Source organism: Lissotriton helveticus, chromosome 5_1 (genome assembly GCF_964261635.1).
Source record: "Lissotriton helveticus chromosome 5_1, aLisHel1.1, whole genome shotgun sequence".
Lineage (NCBI taxonomy): Eukaryota > Metazoa > Chordata > Amphibia > Caudata > Salamandridae > Lissotriton > Lissotriton helveticus.
The window spans coordinates 290,350,044-290,370,713 of NC_136065.1; the positions used below are offsets into that span (position 1 = coordinate 290,350,044).

At 47.4% G+C, this 20,670-nt stretch overlaps 1 long non-coding RNA gene across 1 annotated transcript in view; it reads right to left on the bottom strand.

Annotated features, from left to right (window-relative positions):
• The window catches only part of LOC144753121 (uncharacterized), a 45,717-nt gene extending 38,426 nt beyond the window's left edge, over positions 1 to 7,291 (bottom strand). The window contains exon 1 of the long non-coding RNA XR_013594205.1: positions 7,187 to 7,291. This is a non-coding gene — a long non-coding RNA (uncharacterized LOC144753121). The remainder of the gene's footprint in view (positions 1 to 7,186) is intronic.
• Between the last annotated feature and the right edge of the window lie 13,379 nt (positions 7,292 to 20,670).

A 20,670-nucleotide genomic window follows, 5' to 3' on the forward strand; every position in this document is an offset into this window, starting at 1 on the left:
TTTGACTTGAATTGTTGCCTGTTTTTTGTATGTGCCGTTTTCTCGTCGTGTTTTGAACTCCTCTGTACATTGTGCCTGTCTCCTTCCTGCTTCCCCGCCTACCTCGCCGCCCTCCGCTCCCGCTTCCCGCCACCGCCATTAGCCCCGCCCCTTTTCTCTTCTGTTTCCCTCCCCGCTCCCGCCTCCCAGCTGCTCCGCCCACCCGCGCACTTGGCCTTAAATGGCGACCGTGCGACGCAGGTGAGTGTGACCCACTTGTGGGACACCCCCGCGCCACACGGCCACCAGCTGCTGCGTGTGCCCCCAGTGCCTGCCTCTGCCTCAGCGCCGGCCTCGCTGCCGCCCTGAGCGCTCTCCTTTGGTTTTCGCCCGTTTTTGTCAGTAATTTGTGCTTGTTTCTTCCTGTGCCCAAGATCGTGTGCTTACTGTTTTTTCCCCCGTTTTTGACTTGAATTGTTGCCTGTTTTTTGTATGTGCCGTTTTCTCGTCGTGTTTTGAACTCCTCTGTACATTGTGCCTGTCTCCTTCCTGCTTCCCCGCCTACCTCGCCGCCCTCCGCTCCCGCTTCCCGCCACCGCCATTAGCCCCGCCCCTTTTCTCTTCTGTTTCCCTCCCCGCTCCCGCCTCCCAGCTGCTCCGCCCACCCGCGCACTTCGCCTTAAATGGCGACCGTGCGAACGCGCAGCGGTCACGCGCAGCGGGTGCGCCGAAGGCGCGCCAAAGGTAAGCCCGTCTGCGCCCGTCCGCGCCTGGACCGCGCCCAGTGCCAGGACCCCTGGCCCCCGAAGAGCCCGACCGACCCGCCTGACGTACTCCGCCGCCACCCTCACCGCTCTCAACACCGGCCGACTCCCAGAATGCCATCAAGCCACTCCACGACGTACCCACGGACCTTTCAGCTGCCCCGCCTGCAAGTTCTCCTGCATCCGGACCAGCCTCGCACCAGCACCCGCCAAGTCGAACACCAGCAGCACCCACCTCAAGTGCATCCTGCTCAACACCCGCTCCGTCCACAGACACGCCATCGAACTCTGGAACCTCCTAGACGCCACAGCCCCTGACGTTGCCTTCCTCACGGAGACCTGGATGAACGCCTCCTCAGCGCCCGACATCGCCATCGCCATCCCAGAGGGCTACAAGATCGTCCGGAGGGACCGAAACGCCAACCAGATGGGAGGAGGCATCGCCATCATCCACAGGAACACCATCCGTCTCACGACCAGCACCGACAACACCCTGACCAGCGCCGAACACCTGCATTTCCAGATCCACACCAACCCGAACACCACCCTCAGAGGCACCCTGATCTACCGACCCCCTGGACCGCGCACGCAATTCAGCGAGGACATCGCCGACTTCATCAGCCCGCATGCCCTCCCCTCCGCTGACTACATCCTCCTGGGAGACCTTAACTTCCATCTGGAGAACAACAACGACCGCAACACCAGCACCCTGCTCGACAACCTCGCCAACCTGGGACTCAAGCAACTGGTGTCCACCCCCACCCACCTCGCCGGACACACACTCGACGCAGTCTTCTCCTCCAGCACAGACATCGACTTCAGCCACGCCACAGAACTTCAATGGACGGACCACAGCTGCGTCCACTTCACCTTCAAGAGAACGACGACCCACCACCACCAACAACAGGCCGCCCGCAGAAGCTGGAACAAGATCACAGCAGACCAGCTCGCCACCTCCCTGAGCCAGCACCCTCCTGCCAGCTCAGCAGACCCCAGCCAGGCCGCCGACAACCTCACGAAGTGGATCAGCAACTGCGCGGACGAACTCGCCCCACTGAGGACCCCGCCCAGCAGACCCGGCAGCAAGAAGGCCCCTTGGTTCACCGACGAACTCAAGAGCTCCAAGAAGAACTGCCGAGCCCTCGAGAAAGTCTGGAGAAGGGATCCGACACCGGACAACAGGACCTCCTTCAAGCTTGCCACCCGGAAACACCACCAGCTGATCCGCGCCGCCAAGAAAACAGCATTCAAGGACAGGCTGGACAACAACGCACACAACAGCAAGGAACTCTTCAACATCGTGAAAGAGCTCTCCAACCCCAGCGCAGGAAACAACGACATCACCCCATCGCAAGACCTCTGCAACTCCCTCGCCTCATACTTCCACAACAAGATCGCGGACATACACAACAGCTTCAACAACCAACCAACGCACACCATGACCGAACAACCACCCCCCACTACCACCCTCCACGCCTGGACCCCGATCAGCACCGAAGACACCATCCGCACGATGAACTCCATCCACTCCGGATCTCCGACCGACCCCTGCCCTCACCACGTCTTCAACAAGGCCGACGCTGTCATCGCACCCCACCTGCGAGACATCATCAACACATCCTTCGACACCACCATCTTCCCTGAGAGCTGGAAACACGCCGAACTCAGCGCTCTACTCAAGAAACCAACAGCGGATCCCACCGACCTCAAGAACTACCGCCCCATCTCGCTCCTCCCGTTTCCAGCCAAAGTCATCGAGAAGACCGTCAACAAGCAGATGGCCGCCTTCCTCGAGACGAACGGATCCCTCGACCCCTCACAGTCCGGCTTCCGAGCCAACCACAGCACCGAGACCGCCCTCATCGCCGCCACCGATGACATCCGAGCCCTGATGGACAATGGAGAAACAGCGGCCCTCATCCTCCTAGACCTCTCCGCGGCATTCGACACGGTCTGCCACCGCACCCTAGTACGGCGCCTCAGCAACATCGGAATCCAGGACAAGGCGCTGGAATGGATCATCTCCTTCCTCGACGGAAGAACACAGAGAGTCCGCCTACCACCGTACAAGTCAGAGGCCTCCGAAGTCATCTGCGGCGTCCCTCAAGGATCATCTCTGAGCCCCACCCTCTTCAACGTCTACATGAGCCCCCTCGCGGCCATCGTACGCAAACACAACCTCAGCATAATCTCCTACGCCGACGACACCCAGCTGATCCTCTCCCTGACCAACGACCCCGCCGCCGCCAGAGCCAACCTGCACGAAGGGATGAAGGAGGTAGCCGAGTGGATGACGACCAGCCGCCTAAAACTGAACTCGGACAAGACGGAGGTCCTCATCCTGGGACCCTCACCCTCCGCCTGGGACGACTCCTGGTGGCCTCCCGCCCTGGGCTCCGCACCCAAACCAACAGACCATGCACGCAACCTGGGCTTCATCCTGGACTCCTCCCTCTCCATGACCAGGCAAGTCAACAACGTCTCCTCGGCGTGCTTCAACACCCTACGCATGCTACGGAAGATCTTCTGGTGGATCCCCACCGAGACCAGGAGGACCGTCACCCAGGCCCTCGTCACCAGCCGACTGGACTACGGCAACGCCCTCTACGCCGGCACCACCGCCAAGCTCCAGAAGAGACTCCAGCGGATCCAGAATGCCTCAGCCAGACTCATCCTCGACATCCCACGAACCAGTCACATCTCCGGACATCTCAGAGACCTTCACTGGCTCCCCGTCAGCAAAAGGATCACCTTCCGCCTCCTCACCCACGCACACAAAGCCCTACACGACCAAGGCCCGAGCTACCTCAACAGCCGAGTCAACTTCTACGCTCCCAAACGCCACCTCCGATCAGCCAACCACGCCCTCGCCGCCGTCCCCCGCATCCGAAGAGCGACTACAGGAGGAAGGTCCTTCTCCTACCTGGCTGCCAAGACCTGGAACTCCCTCCCGACCGACCTGCGCCTGACCCAAGACCACCTCTCCTTCAGGAGGAAGCTGAAGACCTGGCTGTTCGAGCAGTAGCGGCACCCCCCCCCCTCCCCCCCCCCCAGCGCCTTGAGACCCTACGGGTATGTAGCGCGCTTTACAAGTGTCATTGATTGATTGATTGATTGATTGAATGTGTAAGTCCTCCTTGAAAAACGGCCTCACTCGAAGTGATGTTAGCCAAAGCCTTCTATTGTAGAAGAGGGTCAGATACAGGCATGCTCCAAGATCTGACAGGTGGCTTCTAGCAGGTGGTAGGGTCACTTGAAAAAGCATGGACCACACTTACAACAGTAAAAGCAACAAGCAGCCACACGAAGCCATACGGCAGCTCACCTTTCATGGGTGGACACTGGGGATTACTTTACCGTCATGGTAGCATTGTGGCTTGTATTACTCGCACACACAATGAATGCACAGGACACTGCCGTCTTTCTATTCAGCAGACATGATTGACATGTTTTAATAGCTTTTCCTGCAGTAGTCTTTCGAATACTAACTAGCACTGTCAAGCCAGAGATCCCCCATGTACGGTTGTCGAGGCTAATAACCAGACTTGCCACACAAAACCGTCTCTCCAAATTTGGACTTATTACTGGCACAGACATAAAACCACCAGAAACATTTCAACCCTTGAAAAAGCTCTACAAAGCTTCCAGACCGCAGAGCGGAACACTTGTTGGCTGTTTTCTTGTTTACTTTATATATTTATGGCCTTTTTCAAAGCGCCAGAACTGTGATCCCTCCCCTCCACCTCCCACTCCACCCACCCGCAAAGTCAACACGCTACGCACTAAATAGCAGACTAATGCACTGCATTTCTTGCTACAAAAAAACATCGCTCTGAAGCTACTTTTCGGTTTTCTGTTCCATGCACGCCAAAATCCTAATTAAGAAATAAACACAGATAAGAACTTTTCAAAGCTTACAAAGTGGTAATTTAAAAACTGGGCTGCAATCTTTAATGTTTCATTTAACAAAATTGATATAATCTGCAGTTTATAAATTGCAAAAAAGTGCACCTTTTACTGAAAACGCTGAGCAGCTGACACGGCGGAGGACGCTACTGCGCGCGCACTCCCAAAAACGAAACCTATGGTGGGGGCGGGACTTCCGTTTTGTGAAGCCCGCGCCCACGGAGTGCCTGGAGCCGAGGAGCAGTGGTGACGCGATGGGAGAGCCCCGCGGTCGGAGGCTGCAACCGTCCGGAGTGCCGGTGAGCGGGGAAGGGGGGGATGCCTGTATGTGTGCGTGTGTGTGTGTCTGTGTGTGCAACGGCGGGGGGGGGGAGGGGGGATGTCTCTCCGTGCGTGTATGTGTGCGTGTTTGCGCATGCGTGCAGGGGGAGGTGTGCCTGGGTATGCTTGCGCTTCCCAGGAGACAGCCACGGCGAGCGCGTTCGCGCGCGCGTGGCCTGCGCCGATCGCCTTTTGCGAAATGCGCGCGGCAGGTGCTGTCTCCTGGGAAGCAGAGTCAGTAACAAAAGATCTCCTGGCGGACACAGCGCTGACGCGCTGTTAAACGCCAGGAGACCTAAAAAGGGGTAAACTGTTGAGCGTTGTCATGTGATCAAGGCCGCTTGTACGGCTGAAACGCGTAATGGCAGGAGACTAATAAAATAATTGCTGCACAACTGGAGGTCTGCACTCGTCTTTTTCCGAAGAAAATTGGATATATCACGAGGTGAAGTGATATTTTACTGGCATTGGACTGTCGCCGGTTAGAAGACCCCCTCCCTGGAAGAAGGCTCTGTAGCGAACAGTCTCTTTGCCCTGAGAAGGTTCCCGGCTGCGGTGCAGCGGGCTCGCGGAGTTGATCTGGCGGGGACCTCTGGGGCACTAAACGAAGTTTGGAGTGAAATGGACGGAGCCCGTTTACAAGGCTCTAAATATTTTGGGGTTTTTGACAATTGCTTTTGTACTAGAAAAGAGATACATATGGGAATGTATGCGCTTGAAGACTGCCATTCAAGTCGTGATTTCACACTGTGTGTAGTATGACCCCACGGTGCGGCTGCTATTATCCTGTCTTCGTGCCTATGCACAATTGGTGTTTGGTATTCGAGACTGTGACATCTGCAGCATTGCTGGTGTCAATATTGATCTAGCAGCAAGAGGTCAAAGGTCCTCAACCGAGGATTGTGTTATTAGCTCGTGATGAGCACTCCGGGACAAAGGCTGGCTTCATTTTGGCAAATCCAGTTTAGCCGCATGTTGTTTTAAAATACTCAACATATTTTATGTTTTATATTTTGGCAAACACAGGATGAGAAGTTTGGCGGCGCATTTCATATGCCATTAATAAACCAATCATGGCAAGCGATATACATTTTAAGCATGCTAAATCATCTTTGCCCATGTAATTCACAATAATGGGATTTCATGCGAAATATTTATATGCACTGTGCAATTTAGACAATTGAATATACTTTACCTTAAATATTGCTGATACCCAGCTGCATGAAGCGTGGTCCTATATGCTTCAAAGGGTCCACATTGTGGTTGCATTTTTTAGTATGTGTTCTATGTTTACTTATTTCGTGATTGGGAAGGGCTATATATTATGCTACTACCTAAAGATATTCAGTTCGTCTATTCTTAGTGCCAATGAGACAAAAAATCATCTGGGAATCCCTGTTTGTGTGTGCAAACTGGGTAACTTAGAGAGAGAGGGAAGGAATCCTTCCTGTTGTAACTAGGGTCCACACCCACCTAGCTAGCTAGGTGTCATGCTTCATCATATGGACCTGCTCCTTGTCGGGTCGGCACTGCAATACCCGACGGGCACCCATAAAGGGGCTCTTTAACAGAGATCTTTTGTTTCTCGCCGTTTGATGCTGTGGGTGTTAGGGGCCTAAAGGGTGTAGGTTTAGTGAAAAGATGAGTAAAATAGGTAGGATAGTCCAAATATGACTTTTATTAAGTCTGGCTATCCACCTAGTTAAAACAAGAAGATTGGCAGCTTTCTGATGTGATGATTCAGTTAAGTTATGCTCAACTCTAAAGGTCAACATGTTTCATGCCTGCTGGTCAGTTTGATCTGTGGCAATTCTTCAGGACCTAGTAAGTGAATCTATCTACACAAAGTGGTGGGGGTGAGTTCTACCTACCACGTGTTCGCACTACGAGCAAGGTTTCCCGCAGTGTCATGAAGTGACCTAAGAGAAGGGGATACAGAATGGAATCGCTACTGTATCAAAGGTATTAGGGTCACAATATATCCAAACCTCTCTCTCCAGATCCTACCCTGCTTGTGAACATATGATAGTGCGTTGTAATATCAGTGGCACGTGGTATTTTAGTGAGTGCTAATTATTCACCCACCAAAAACAGGTCAGTTAACTGGTTAAAAACAGAAGACTGTATTTAAAAAAGTTTTCACACAAGGGTATCAACGAATCACTCATTCAAAGCACACCACTAGTGTGGGCGGATATGTCTATCAAGCCACTCACCTATCTGTAGTGAAAGTATCACTTCATTCGGTGTCCGGCAGAATATCAAGACACCTGGACCATGGTGTCCTAAAAACATGGAAGGCAAGACAGATGAGAAAAACAAGCTGGCAAGGCAATGTTGTCACTTTTCCCCCGCGCAAATCGCATGACTCAGTGTCAGCTGACGGATAGCAAACTCATTAGTCAACAGCCCCCAATTTCATCCTGCAGTGGTACCAGGGGGGTGAATCTAGATAGTACATGGTTACAATACAGTCCACCGTGCAGCGGAACCCCCCACTCTCGGGTAGTCCGCCTTCCCGCTGTCGGAGTATGCCATATCAACCAAGAACTCAGAATTCACCCGTTAGCTCGCTGTTCGATGGATCGGTGTAGCGGTTTCTCTTATGGCTAGTTCCACCTATCAGCACCCCACTTGGTAACAACGATCTGTCACTGGATTTACACTAAGCCCAGAGTCTGCTTATACTCACCAATCCGTTGAGGAAGTGGGGCGAGTCACCTACCCATCTCCGCTGGCACTGGAAAAGTGACAGGCTGCCTAGTGATGATGCTGAAATACTTTCCAGCGTCTCGTGTGGGGAGGGGGCGGTTCCTGGGTCGCGTAGGGACCAAGTGACTGGATTAGGATAGGGCTGCTCATTTGTTTATGGTGCACACAGCGCCCATCTTATAGTGTAGTTGGAGGCAAAGTACGGCTCCATATACTCAATCACTCTCAATCCATGCTTGTTTAAGAGCCCTCATGCTCGCCAAACCGGACTATTCTTATATATTATGCTGTCACAATGGCGCCAACCAGGTTGATAAAGGTTTCAAGCAAGCCGAAACGCATCTCTCTCTTATCTCGGGGATTGAGGGTGACCTGAGAGAATAAACAGATGCCGAATCCCGACTACCTCGAGTCCGTGCCTTCTTCCGTGGATGATTCTGTGGGGGCTGGATGGAGTGCATATATATATATATATATATATATATATATATATATATATATATATATATATATATATATATATATATATATATATATATATATATATATATATATATATATATATATATATATATATATATATATATTGTAAATCCAAAGTTTTCCCTGCGCGAAAACAGCTCGTCACAGCTCGCACAAGGAACACAATGCACGGCCAGTGCATTTGATCTTTAAATAAAGTACAGTCAAATGTACTTTATTTAAAGATCAAATACACTGGCAACATGCAGTGAGCACGGCATCAGCGGTGCCACAAGAATAAGAACTGTCTAAAGATGCAAACATCATTACAGTGACGCTCCAAGTGCATTATGGAACATGTATTTTCACAGCAAATCACGTGACATAACATTTAAAATGCGTGCATTAACGCACTTGGTGGTTGGCTTCCTTCCGTGATCAAGGCCCACCCGCCGAAACATGTTGGAACTGGGAAGCTTTTACAATGCCGCATGACCCTGAATAAAGCTTCTGTCCTCAGTATTGGGCCTCTGTTTGTGTTTCATGGTTCGATGGTTTGACAGGCTTCTCCATGCCCGCTGAAAGAGGCCGCCCTGAAGGGCCGGGGGCTCCATTTCGGAGGATTGTTCTTGGATGTTGAAATATGGAGCATGGCCCACTCGCTGCACTGGAACCTACGAAAGGTATGCTAACACAGCGAATCATGGTGCAGCGTTGGAAGGGATTCAGTGAGGAGTACTTCACACTGATCGTGCTGGGGACTCGAGTTTTGGACGGGGTCTAAGAACATTGAGCATTTTGCTTTTCACGTGACTGTACTTTATTTAAAGATCAAATGCACTGGCAACATGCAGTGAGCACGGCATCAGCGGTGCCACAAGAATAAGAACTGTCTAAAGATGTAAACAGCATACAGTGACGCTCCAAGTGCATTATGGAACATGTAATTTCACAGCAAATCACGTGACATAACATTTAAAATGCGTGCATTAACGCACTTGGTGGTTGGCTTCCTTCCGTGATCAAGGCCCACCCGCCAAAACATGTTGGAACTGGGAAGCTTTTACAATGCCGCATGACCCTGAATAAAGCTTCTGTCCTCAGTATTGGGCCCATATATATATATATATATATATATATATATACAAGAATGACATGACGGAAGAAGAATTTCTGAATGAACTAGCTATGGAAATAGACAATAGAGTGGATAGTGGTTTAAAAAGGAAATCAAGATATTGCCAAGTTTTACCACCTGGGAATCACTTTGACCAATTTAGTGAAGCCATAATAGAAGAGTTGGACAAACTATCAAATACCAGGCATGAGAATAAAAGAGAAAATTTCAGTAAAAAAGAACGTGAAGCCATCAAGAGCTTAAAAGAGAACAATGATCTGACCATAAAACCTGCGGACAAGGGTGGCAACACGGTAATAATGAATACCCAAGATGATCTCTCTGAAGCATACAGGCAACTGAATGACACCACTAATTATGGCAGATTAACGAACAACCCAATAAATAAAATGGTATTGGATCTACAAAATAAACTAACTAAATGGCGTAATGAAAATCTAATAAGCGACGATGAGCTAAAATTTCTAGTCAATGATTTCCCGGTTATCCCAACCATATACTTTTTACCCAAAATACACAAGACACTGATCCACCCCCCGGGGAGGCCTATTGTCTCCTCATGCAATTCATTATACGAGAACATGTCAGAATATGTCGACCAATTTCTTGCCCCAATAGCAAGGAGCATGAGCTCGTACATCAGAGACACTGGAGACTTTTTGCGGATCTTAAATTGTACCGTCTGGAATAATCAATACTTAATGTTAACCATAGACGCAGTCTCGCTCTATACATCAATACGACACGAGATAGGCCCGAAGGCCTGTCACTACTTTTTGAAACAAAGGAAAGTATCTGAAATGAAACATGCACAGATGCTACTAACAATGATCGAGATGCGCCTTACCAACCATATTGTTTGCTTTAACAAAGAACTATTTATGCAGTTATGTGAAACAGCCATAGGCATTTCATTTTCCGTGAACTATGCGAACATAACGATGGGATGGTGGGAGAAGACAGTGGCCTAGGATGTGGAAAACCAAGACGATCTGGAGAGAATTATCCTATGGGTTCGTTATATTGACGACTTGTTTTTAATATGGAATGGAAGTGAGACACAATTCCAAGAATATTACACCAAACTGAACAGCAACCAAGTCGGTCTTTCCTTCACGTGCCAAATGAGCAGACCGGAACTTCCATTTCTTGACACACTGGTGATCATTAAAAATGATGAAATTCATTCAACACTCTATAGGAAGGAAACATCAATGAACAGTGTCCTACATGGAACAAGCTTTGATCCCAAACCCCTCCTGAACAGCATCCCGTATGGAGAACTCATGCGGATGAAACGGAACTGCTCACAACCAGAAGATGCAGAAAACAAAATCCAAGAAACCATGAATAGATTCAGACAAAGAGGTTACCATGATTACATTTTGAAGAGAAATGAGATGAAAATAGACTGTGTAACAAGAGCTGAAACCCTAATATCAAAAACCAAATCGGACCAAACAGAAAACCAGACGATACCTATATTTATAACAACATATAGCAAAGAAAGTGGAACAATTATGAGTAAAATCAGAAAGCATTGGCACCTAATTGCTAAGGATCCTGACATAGGAAAGTTGATTGGCCCTAAACCGACAGTAACATATAGAAAAACAAGATCTTTGAAGGGCATGCTAGTAAATAGCCATTTTAAAAGGAAAGAACCAACAAATTGGCTTGTGGAACAACAGAACGGCTTTACCAGATGCAACTCTTGTAAGGCTTGCAAAATCGGCAAGAATATGAAATCGATTACAGAACCAAATGGGAACATAATGACATTAAATCACAAAATAATATGTACCACACAGTATGTGATTTACATCATTGAGTGCAAATGTGGCCAAAAATACATCGGCAGTACCATCTGTCCTTTAAAGAAGCGCATTTTGGAGCACATCCGGGCGGTTAAGAATAAAGATACCGCATATGCAACAGCCAAACACATGATCCTGTGTCAAAATGGAGACTGGCGGGCCATGAACTACTACGGGATTGATACTATCATGCCAAATGAACGTGGCGGAAACCGCACAAGAAAATTGCACCAACTAGAGTCCCGGTATATTATTAGGCTTAAGACAAAGATCCTAAAAGGGATGAACTTTGACGAAGAACTCTCTGTACATTTAGAATAAGGGACATGAATCCGGTGACTTAACTAGAAGGAGGGCATATTGAACTAACTTCTCGAACCTGTATAATACCTAGAAGTTAAGAGATCTCGCAAGCAACTAATTATGTGTAACCTATGTTTCTCTTCTTCTTGATCTCTATACTTCCATTTTCTTCTCTTTTTCCGTTCTGTATGAGGTATTGCTAATAACTTGTAATATGTGATGTGAAGTGATAGGCATTTATATAGCGCACTACCACTCCAGGGAGCATCTTGGCGCTTGGACTCATATGCTAAAGATGGACGGAAATAGAGTTCTCAATCAGGGTGATTAAACCAACGATTTGCAGACTGAGTCTTCTAGACTATAGATCCATGTCTTGAGGAATTTCTTGAACTTTTTTTCGGGTGTAATAGTACGCAGTTGAGGAGGCAGCATGTTCCATGCCTTAGCGCCTAATACTGCCAAGGACTTTCCTCCCTTTGTCATCAGTTTGAATTTTGGGACACTCATTAAGTTGGCTGTAGTGGATCTAAGTTCTCGAGTGGGGTAATATCTGTTAAAATATTTAGAAAGGTATAAAGGGCCATGCTTATGAAAAGCCCTAAAGGCAATCGTCAACACCTTAAACAGGATACGTTTCTGTATAGGAAGCCAGTGAAGCTCCTTCAGTGCGGCAGAGGCTGAAGATTTCCTTGGCCATCTAAGCACCAGTCTTGCTGTAGCATGCTGGACCAACTGCAGTATATGCAGGGCAGATTTATTTACCCCTGCATACAGGCTGTTGCAGGAATCAAGTCTGGATGTAATCAGTGCCACTGCAACAGTACGCCTGGCAGATAAGGGTAGGAGATCAAAGAATTTCCTAAGACCCTTTATGATGTTTAAACATGATCCTGCCACTTCCTTAGCCTGCTGTTTAAACGAGAGAGTCTCGTCAAATTTTATGCCCAAATTTCGTGCTGCCACGATGGTATTGGGCGGGGGTTCTTCCTCTCTTGGCCAACAACTCTGGGGAGAGAAGAGATTGTTGTGACCAAACGGCACAATTTCTGTTTTGGCCGAATTGCATTTCAGATGGTTATTTTTCATCCAGGCAAAAGTCGCCATAAGACACTCTTTTAGGGTCTTTTCGGCGATTTCTGGGTCTTCATCAAGGGCTAAGCCCAGTTGAGTATTGTCGGCATACGCTATAGTGCTAATGCCGAAGGAGGCGATGAGCTCGATCAGAAGGACCATATACAGATTAAATAAAATGGGGCTCAAACTGGAGCCCTGCGGTACCCTAGACCGAACCACCATCTCCTCAGAACAGAACTGGCCTAGCATAGTAATCTGCCTTCTGTCCTTCAAAAAGTTTGTGAACCACCTTGACACGGTGCCCCCTATGCCAACACTCATAAGGCGATGTAATAGGATAGCATGGCACACCGTGTCAAACGCTGCAGAAAGATCTAGCACGATCAGGACAGCCCTCTTGCACTGATCCAGTGCAGCTCTGATGGTCTCTATGGTGTACAGTAGTGCAGATTCTGTAGAGTGATGGGCTCTGAAACCGGCTTGATTAGGATGAAGAATATGATTCTCCTCCAAATAAGCCACCAGCTGCTTATTAACACAGGCTTCTGCCATTTTACAGATAGCCGGGAGAAGCGAGATAGGCCGTAAGTTATATAAAACTGTGGGATCTCGTAATGCTTTTTTCTGTAAGGGTCTTACGGCAGCAACTTTCCAGCAGGCTGGGATCTCCCCTGTTTGAAGTGATGAATTAAGAATTGAATTAATCAAAGGGTTGACCTCCACTGTTATGGCTTTTAACAGTGCCGGCGGACACGGATCAAATGGTGATCCTGACTTAATTTTAGATATAACTTTGGAGGATTCCTCCAAGGTGATCGGAGTGAAGGTTTCCCACACTACCGAGTGTGGCTTTTTATTTTGAGGATTGTACGATTCCTTTGACACTTCCAGATTAACCTGGGGAAAATCTTTGGTGAGATTCATGACCTTCTGTTTAAAGAAGGTTACTATCTCATTACAGAGGGCCTGAGATGGGGTAATTTCTTGTGAAAGTATTTTGGGGTTCCTAAATTGTTGACAATTTGGAAAATTTCCTTTTGATTATTTTTAGAGGCTTCAATCAGGTTTGTATAGTAAATTACTTTAGAGCCTTTAATAGCTGCATGGGAAGCTCTTCTGGCTGTTTTATAGGCCTCCTGATCATTACAGTAATAGTGTCGGCGCCATGTCCGCTCTAGGACTCACACTTTTCCTAACGTATCTTTTAGTGTGCAAGTGAACCAATGAGCCGATATTTTCCCTTGTCTTGGTTTAACCTTTGTCCCCCGAGATTTGATCCTTTCTCCTATATTCCTCATCCAGCCCTCGTAGCTCTGATTATCCATGGTCGCATTCCCCACTGATAGCGGTCTACTTTCCTTCACCCAGGTGTTAAGGTCTGGGTGTTATATAATTTTCCCCCAGCACGGGGTAGGCGTCCTATTTTCAGGTATGACCATCTTCATCGCCTTCTTGCCATCAGTTTTAAGGCTGAAAGCAATAAATTTATGGTCCGACCAAGTAGTCAGAGGGGATTCGACCTTCATTGTATCTAGATTTGAACTAATACAATCTAAAATATGCCCCGCTTTATGTGTGGATTCCACTGTTAAAATCGACAGCTCCACAACTTGAAGAATATCTTTAAGAGACTTCACATTTGGATCATTAATGCTATCCAAGTGAAGATTTAAATCTCCCAATAAGGTGAAATTGGCAGATTTAAGAGAGAGGCTAGTCAGAACTTCCCCTATACTTTCTAAAAACTGAGTCACTTGTCCCGGTGGGCGATATATCAAAACCCCCAGCGAAGGTAAAAGAGTTGTGGGCCTGGAGCCTGAATTCCAGACATTCTGCCCCTTTAATATCTGATAGTTCCGTAGTGGTGCATTTCAGAGAGTCCCGATGGATAATCGCCAGTCCCCCTCCCCGTTGGAGAGGTCTATCTAACCTCTGAATTAAAAAGCCCAAAGGCAAAGCCTGAACTATATCCGGATTGGACCAGTCTCTGAGCCATATTTCCGGAATTAATAGACAATCCAGGGCATTTTCAAAAATGAGGTCATATATTGAGGTTCCGAGATTCTGAACCCGTTCAATAAAGGTTGTCGTATCGTGACGAATCTGGTGTCAGCAGACCGAGAATGGCGAGTATATTATGTACGAGTGTTTTCGCCATGTTCGAGTGATGGATTCATTACGAAATAAGGGATTCCGTTCTGAACCCTTGGGTTCCATTTTGTGTACGGCAGCCATTTTGTGGTTGCCGTCACATAGGCCGATGACTGCGGCCGAACGAGTTCTTGAGACACGTACACCTTTAGCTGACTCTTGTGTGACCTGGGCAAGCTGACTTCATTGCCCGAGGCCAAACTTGTTAGGCCAGTTCTTTTCCCAGTAGCTGATCAAGATTAGCGATCAAGGCACAGGACATTATTAACCTTTTATTACACACAACTATGTCTTATCTTACTTGCACGTGTCTCTGCTCCTTTCTTTATGGCCTGTTTACGATGGGGAGGTGACCGATTTTATGATGGGTTTCGATCGACTTGTCTGATGAAGAATGTTGGGTTAGACCAATAATTGATGGTGGGCTGGACAATGAAATGTGGGTTTGTCACGCAATGCTTTTTGTCGTATACACATGGGATTGGTTGATTGTAAATAAGGAATGTTTGCCTGAAGCACAATATTTTGTATAAAAAGGGTTGACTGGCTTTGTAAAGTTGAGCAGTCTCCTACGAATATACGTCATTGTACTTCGTGGACTTCTGTTACTGGTTGCAGCCAATAAATTTGATCTTTGACGCCACCTAGAAGAGTCCCGTATCTCTGTATGCCGAGACTGGGGAATCCGAAGACTTCGGGCGTTATCCCTGGCGCCGCTGGGTTCTAAAAACCAGGTTCTTCACTTGGCGCCCAACGTAGGGCGACTTCAGCGGTACCGGTCCAAGCCTGAAGATCGTGAGGAGCTTCGTGTGAAAATTCTGGAGGAAGGCCAACCACTTCATCGGCCCCTGTATGTCGTCGTGGTCCGAAAGTCTTTGCTGCGAGGTTCCCCGCTTTCCGAGGGCTACGAAGGACTGCTGCCCTGACTGTCGCCCTGTCTTGAGCCCTTAGACGATTTGTAGAGCGAGACGATAGACGGGTCTTCTGGTGATGTCATCGATACCTCAGTTAAGTATGAGTGGAGCGTCTCCCAGTCCTTAGTTTTGGGTATCCCCTTGGGATCTTTGATTTGGAACTTGCAAGTACCAAAGCCGAGGGACTCGTGTATTCACGAGACTATCGTATTCGATAATCCTTTGAAGTTTGAAGCTAGACTAGTGAGCGAAGATGCCTGGTATTAGCAGACTTGAAAATGTGTTTTGTTGTGGGCGAAATAGGGACTCCCGATTGGAAGATTCGTGTCCGGTTCCTCCAATTGGAACTCCAACATATGAGCTTTACGTAAAACATGGCGTGGGTCCTATCACGTATAATGAAGTATGGATCCGCTACACTAGGAAGGACGGTGTCTTAAAGTGGCCCCAATATGGTAGCTACGACACCGAGATTTTAGATAATCTAGAAGTTAGACTCTTCAAGAAGAAAGCCCGGCCGGCGATGTTTGACTCTTTCCGCCTATGGCGAAAGGAAGCCAAACAGAGAGGAATTAAATTAGCAAAGATGAATAAAAGAGAAAAAGGTGTTTCGATAATGCAGGCTGCTATACAATTTAAAGATAACGAAGAGGAATAAACGAGTGAGCAGTTGCACAGGCAACGTATACTATCCAGCTTTGCCGCTTCTTCAGCAAGATGCAGCGAAGGAACTTCAGAAAGATCCTTTAATGTCACAGTTGTTGAGTTCACCACCCCCTTATATGCAGAGTGCTAGAGCACGTCCGCAACATTTAGTTGCGCAACCTCCGGTTGTTTTGCCTCCTGTTATTCCACAGCCGCCAGCTCCTCTTCAGTTGGCTCCTACTCCTCTAGTGCAGCCTTCTCAAGGCCTGCCACCGACTTTGATACCTGCTCCGCCTTTACTTCCTACGACTTTTTCGCCTGTTCTCGCTGCCTCCTCTGTTTCTGCTCCTACATTAATCTTTTCTCAATCCGCTTTATCTCCTGTCCTGTCAACTTCTCCTTCTGTTCGACAGAGAATGACTGATACTGTTACCAGTCTTTTATCTCCTTTCTTTAGGTCATTAAGTATGATCCCTGTTTCAGAGCGTAAACAGTTGCGTAGTCAACTGCCTGATTCTAGAGAGCGGGAAGTATTGGGTCATTTGGCGCGTAAATGGGTGACTCGCCCTCTAAGATACGATGTAGATTCTGTTATGGATGTCTTCCGTCAATGGGAAGCACCGAAGCAGAGATATGTTTTTGATAAGATGTGTACTTTCCTTCGTGAGGAATGGGAAGATGGTGATTTGGGACAGACTCCGTCTGAGTTGTCCCGTGTACAATCCGAATTTGCGAAGGGAACTATAGTGGGTTCCGATGTTGAGAAAGCGGTTGCGACATTGTTGTCGTTTAGAAGTGAGGATCCTTCTCAGTCGTTGTTTGAGCCTGATCCTTCTGTTAGGAGAAAGGTGCGACAATATCCAATGAGAGAGGTTCCTCCGGTATGGAAGGAAGCAGTTCAGGCTGATGTAGGTCGTAATATTGATGCCGTACCGGCTCATTTTCAGCGTGTTTGGGTACATGTTCCATGGAAGCGAGCTGAAGTTCTGGTTCTTAAACAGACCTTACCTGACCCCCGTAAAAATCCGGCAGGGTATTATAAGGAATTATCACAGACTGCAGACTCCTGTATTATGAATTTAGCTGATATAGACATGTTGTTTGGGAATGTTGTCCCACAGCCCTTATGGGGATTGATTCGTCATACGGATCATGCACAAGAGCTAGGTGATACTTGGGTTAATCTTGCTGCTGAGGATGCGCGACAAGTTGGTGGTGCTAAACCTGAGCCTTTAGTAGCAGAACTCCCTGGCAAGATTGTTACTTATATGAAGACTTTAATGCCGGCTATGCTATTAAACTGGGATAAATTGTCTGCGTGTAAGCAGAAAAAGGATGAAAATGTGTCTGATTTCTTTACCAGGTTTGAAGAGACATTTATTGACCATAGTGGTCAAGATATGAGTACTGAAGGTGGTCAACGGTTGTTTGTTGATAAATTTGTGCATAATTTGCTTCCCGAGTTGTGTAAGAAGTTGAAGGATTCCGAGAGTTCTTGGGCCGTTTCCTCATCAGCACAGATATTGGCTACTGCACAGTATTATGAAAATAGAGATAAGGATGAGAAGGATAGAGCAGAGAAGAAGACTAAAGAGTTGAAGACGAAGGTGCTTTTACAGCAGGCGTATCCGCCTCGTAGTGGCCAGCGTGATTATCAGCCACCTCAGCAGTTTCAGAGGAACTCGCAAAGGTTCGAGTCTCCTCAATCGCATTTCCCTGTAGCCCCTAATCAGTGTGCATATTGTAAGGAAGAGGGTCATTTTAAAAGTAGTTGCCCGGTTTTGTTACAGCGCAGGAATGGTGTTTTTGGTGTGAGAGGTCGAGGTGTTCAGCAAGCTCCTAGAGGTAGGGGACGTGGAGGTTTCCCCCAGAATGCACGTTCCTTTCCTCAACAGAATACGATGAATTGCTTTGATCAGCAGAATGGTGCAGCTGGTAGGACGACTCAGTATTATGCTGACGACTACTACGTCGGAGGTGAGAATGTGGACGATAATGATTGCTAGGACAGCCATAGACAAAGAGAGGGAGTTGTTTCAGTTCCAGTAGATCAGAGTGGACCTTATGTTGAGGTGATTACATCAGGTGTGTCAGAGCCTTTTCTGTTGGATACTGGTGCTACGAAGAGTTCTATTATGCACTCTAAACTCCCTGGAGCACCTTTGTCTGGCAAAATGAATGTTTCAGTAGGTTTTTCTGGCGCCCCGGTAAGGAATCCGATTTCTAGTCCTTTGTCTCTCTCTGTTGGGCCTTGTGAATTGGAAGCACCCCTCATTTTGACGACAGGTTGTGGTGAGAATTTGTTGGGATTGGATCTTTTAAAGAGATTGTATGCAACGCTACAGTGTTCTCCTTCGGGAGTACAACTTACATTAGGTAAGAGAGTGATCTCTCCGATGTATTTGTCGAGAGACCGACTCCCAGTTGAATTGTCCTCCCTGCCTAATACTCTTTGGGCTACTGGTCCTAATGATGTGGGTCTCCTGGAGATTCCGCCATATGTTGTGACGCTGAAAGCGAATGTTAGACTGCCACGTATTCCACAGTACAGGATTTCTAGTGATGGTGAAAGAGCGTTGCTAGCGATCATTTATGATCTGATTGAGAAAGATGTGATTGAGAAAACGAGAGGTAATGTGTGCAATAGTCCGGTTTTGCCCGTCTTGAAACGCACTGATTGTTCTCAGCCACCTGTATATAGGTTTGTGATTGATCTTCGAGAGGTGAACAAGATTGTAGTGCCACAATTTCCTGTTGTTCCGGATATTACTCATAAACAAAAGGAATCCACTAGGTTGGGTTCGGTTGTCACTACAGTGGTGAGGAGCAACCAGTGTTGTTTAAATACCCCCCTCATGCTTCATCATCGGGGTCTTCGCAAACCTCTACGGGATGCGGCGTGCTACGACTCACGACTACGTAGGAGCACTGTAAGTGAACTATGTGCTGGTGTGTGTGGGTAGTAAAATGTGAGTGGTGAGGTGAAAGTGAAATATTAAAAAATACCTGGCTCGTAAGTACAGAAAAATTTATTAAGTCTTCGGCTGGTATCATTAAAAAGTGCGAGAGAGGTTGTTTTCTACTGATTAGGGTAAAACAACCTTACTAGTGCGTCGACATGTTTCGGAGTAGAAAACTCCTTCTTCAGGACAAGGATGTGCACTACTTATCCTCACCTTACTCACATGTATGTAGATGTTAAAGTGTGCTCTACAAAAATAATTTTAGGTGAAAATGTACCTATCTGTTTTATTAAAGGTCATTAAGTCCGTTGCGCCCAATTGGCGATGAACTGAACCTGTGAATGAAGAAAGGTCAAATAAACCATGATGTAAATACATGTTCAAGAAACACTGTGTAAATACACAGGAGGGTAACAAGGAGCAAAAATAAGGTCCTGGAACCCTAAAAAGAAAAGGAAAAAAAAAAACGAACAAACACATAGACTGGGACACACATTAATGGTCTCTGAAGATCTCCAAATGATTCCATGAGATAAAAAAACATAAAGGTAATACATAGTAAAACATAGATGTATATAGCTTACTTATAGTAATGGGCCAAATAGCCTCATGAGCCAGAAGCGTAGTATTGGGGGTTTCCTGTTCTGCCCAGTGTGGCAACCTGTGAGGTATTCAAGGAACCGAGTTTAAGCATTAAGAGCCGTCGATCCTGGTAAGGGTTTTAGGCAGATGTAAAACTTCCAAACACACACAAACACTCACGGTTACTGCAAGGCCTGGTTGGCTCTCATCCCCTCAACGCGGCTCCGACGAAGTGTCGGTCAAGTCAGAGGTAAGCCCTTTTATAGTGTTTCACCCGTTACTAATTGTCCCTTCATTGGAAAAGGAAACAGCCCATACATGGACTTGCCCCTTAGATTCCGACCCGCTTCTGCGCCGGTTGGGCAGGGCGTTTCCCCAGCAGTACGCGTGTATGCGGAGGGGAGACATTAACCGCCGGCGCATGCGCATGGCGGTAGTGTCTTAGTGAACGCTCAGGAGGGAGTTTGGTAGTCACTCGCGCATGCGCGGGAAATGCTTGGTAGTCACTCGCGCATGCGTGGGAAACGCTTATCTCTTATTGCAGTGTTGTGAGCGCAATATAGAAATCCTCATCTTTGAGCACACTATAGTTAGGAAAAAGGGGTTTGATTTGATTTGACAGCGTAGTTGTGGCAGGTATAAACGATAGGTAGGTATGTATAATTACACATTTTTGGGGGTGCATTTCGATTTCTCAAGATGACATTCAGAGGAGTATTTATGACACTTAGTTAAATGATGTCCAAGGTAGACAGGCCTGTATTTTAACGTAATTGGCTCCATGGGATGGAGTCATTTAGCCCCGTGACATCTGAGCCCAAACGAAATACCCATCTCTGTTCTTTTTCAAACAGACCTCTTTCTGAAGGCAGTTGTTCAATTACAGTCCAATGTATCTCGTTCACACAGTGCTGTGCCTCTAGAAAGTGTGATGCC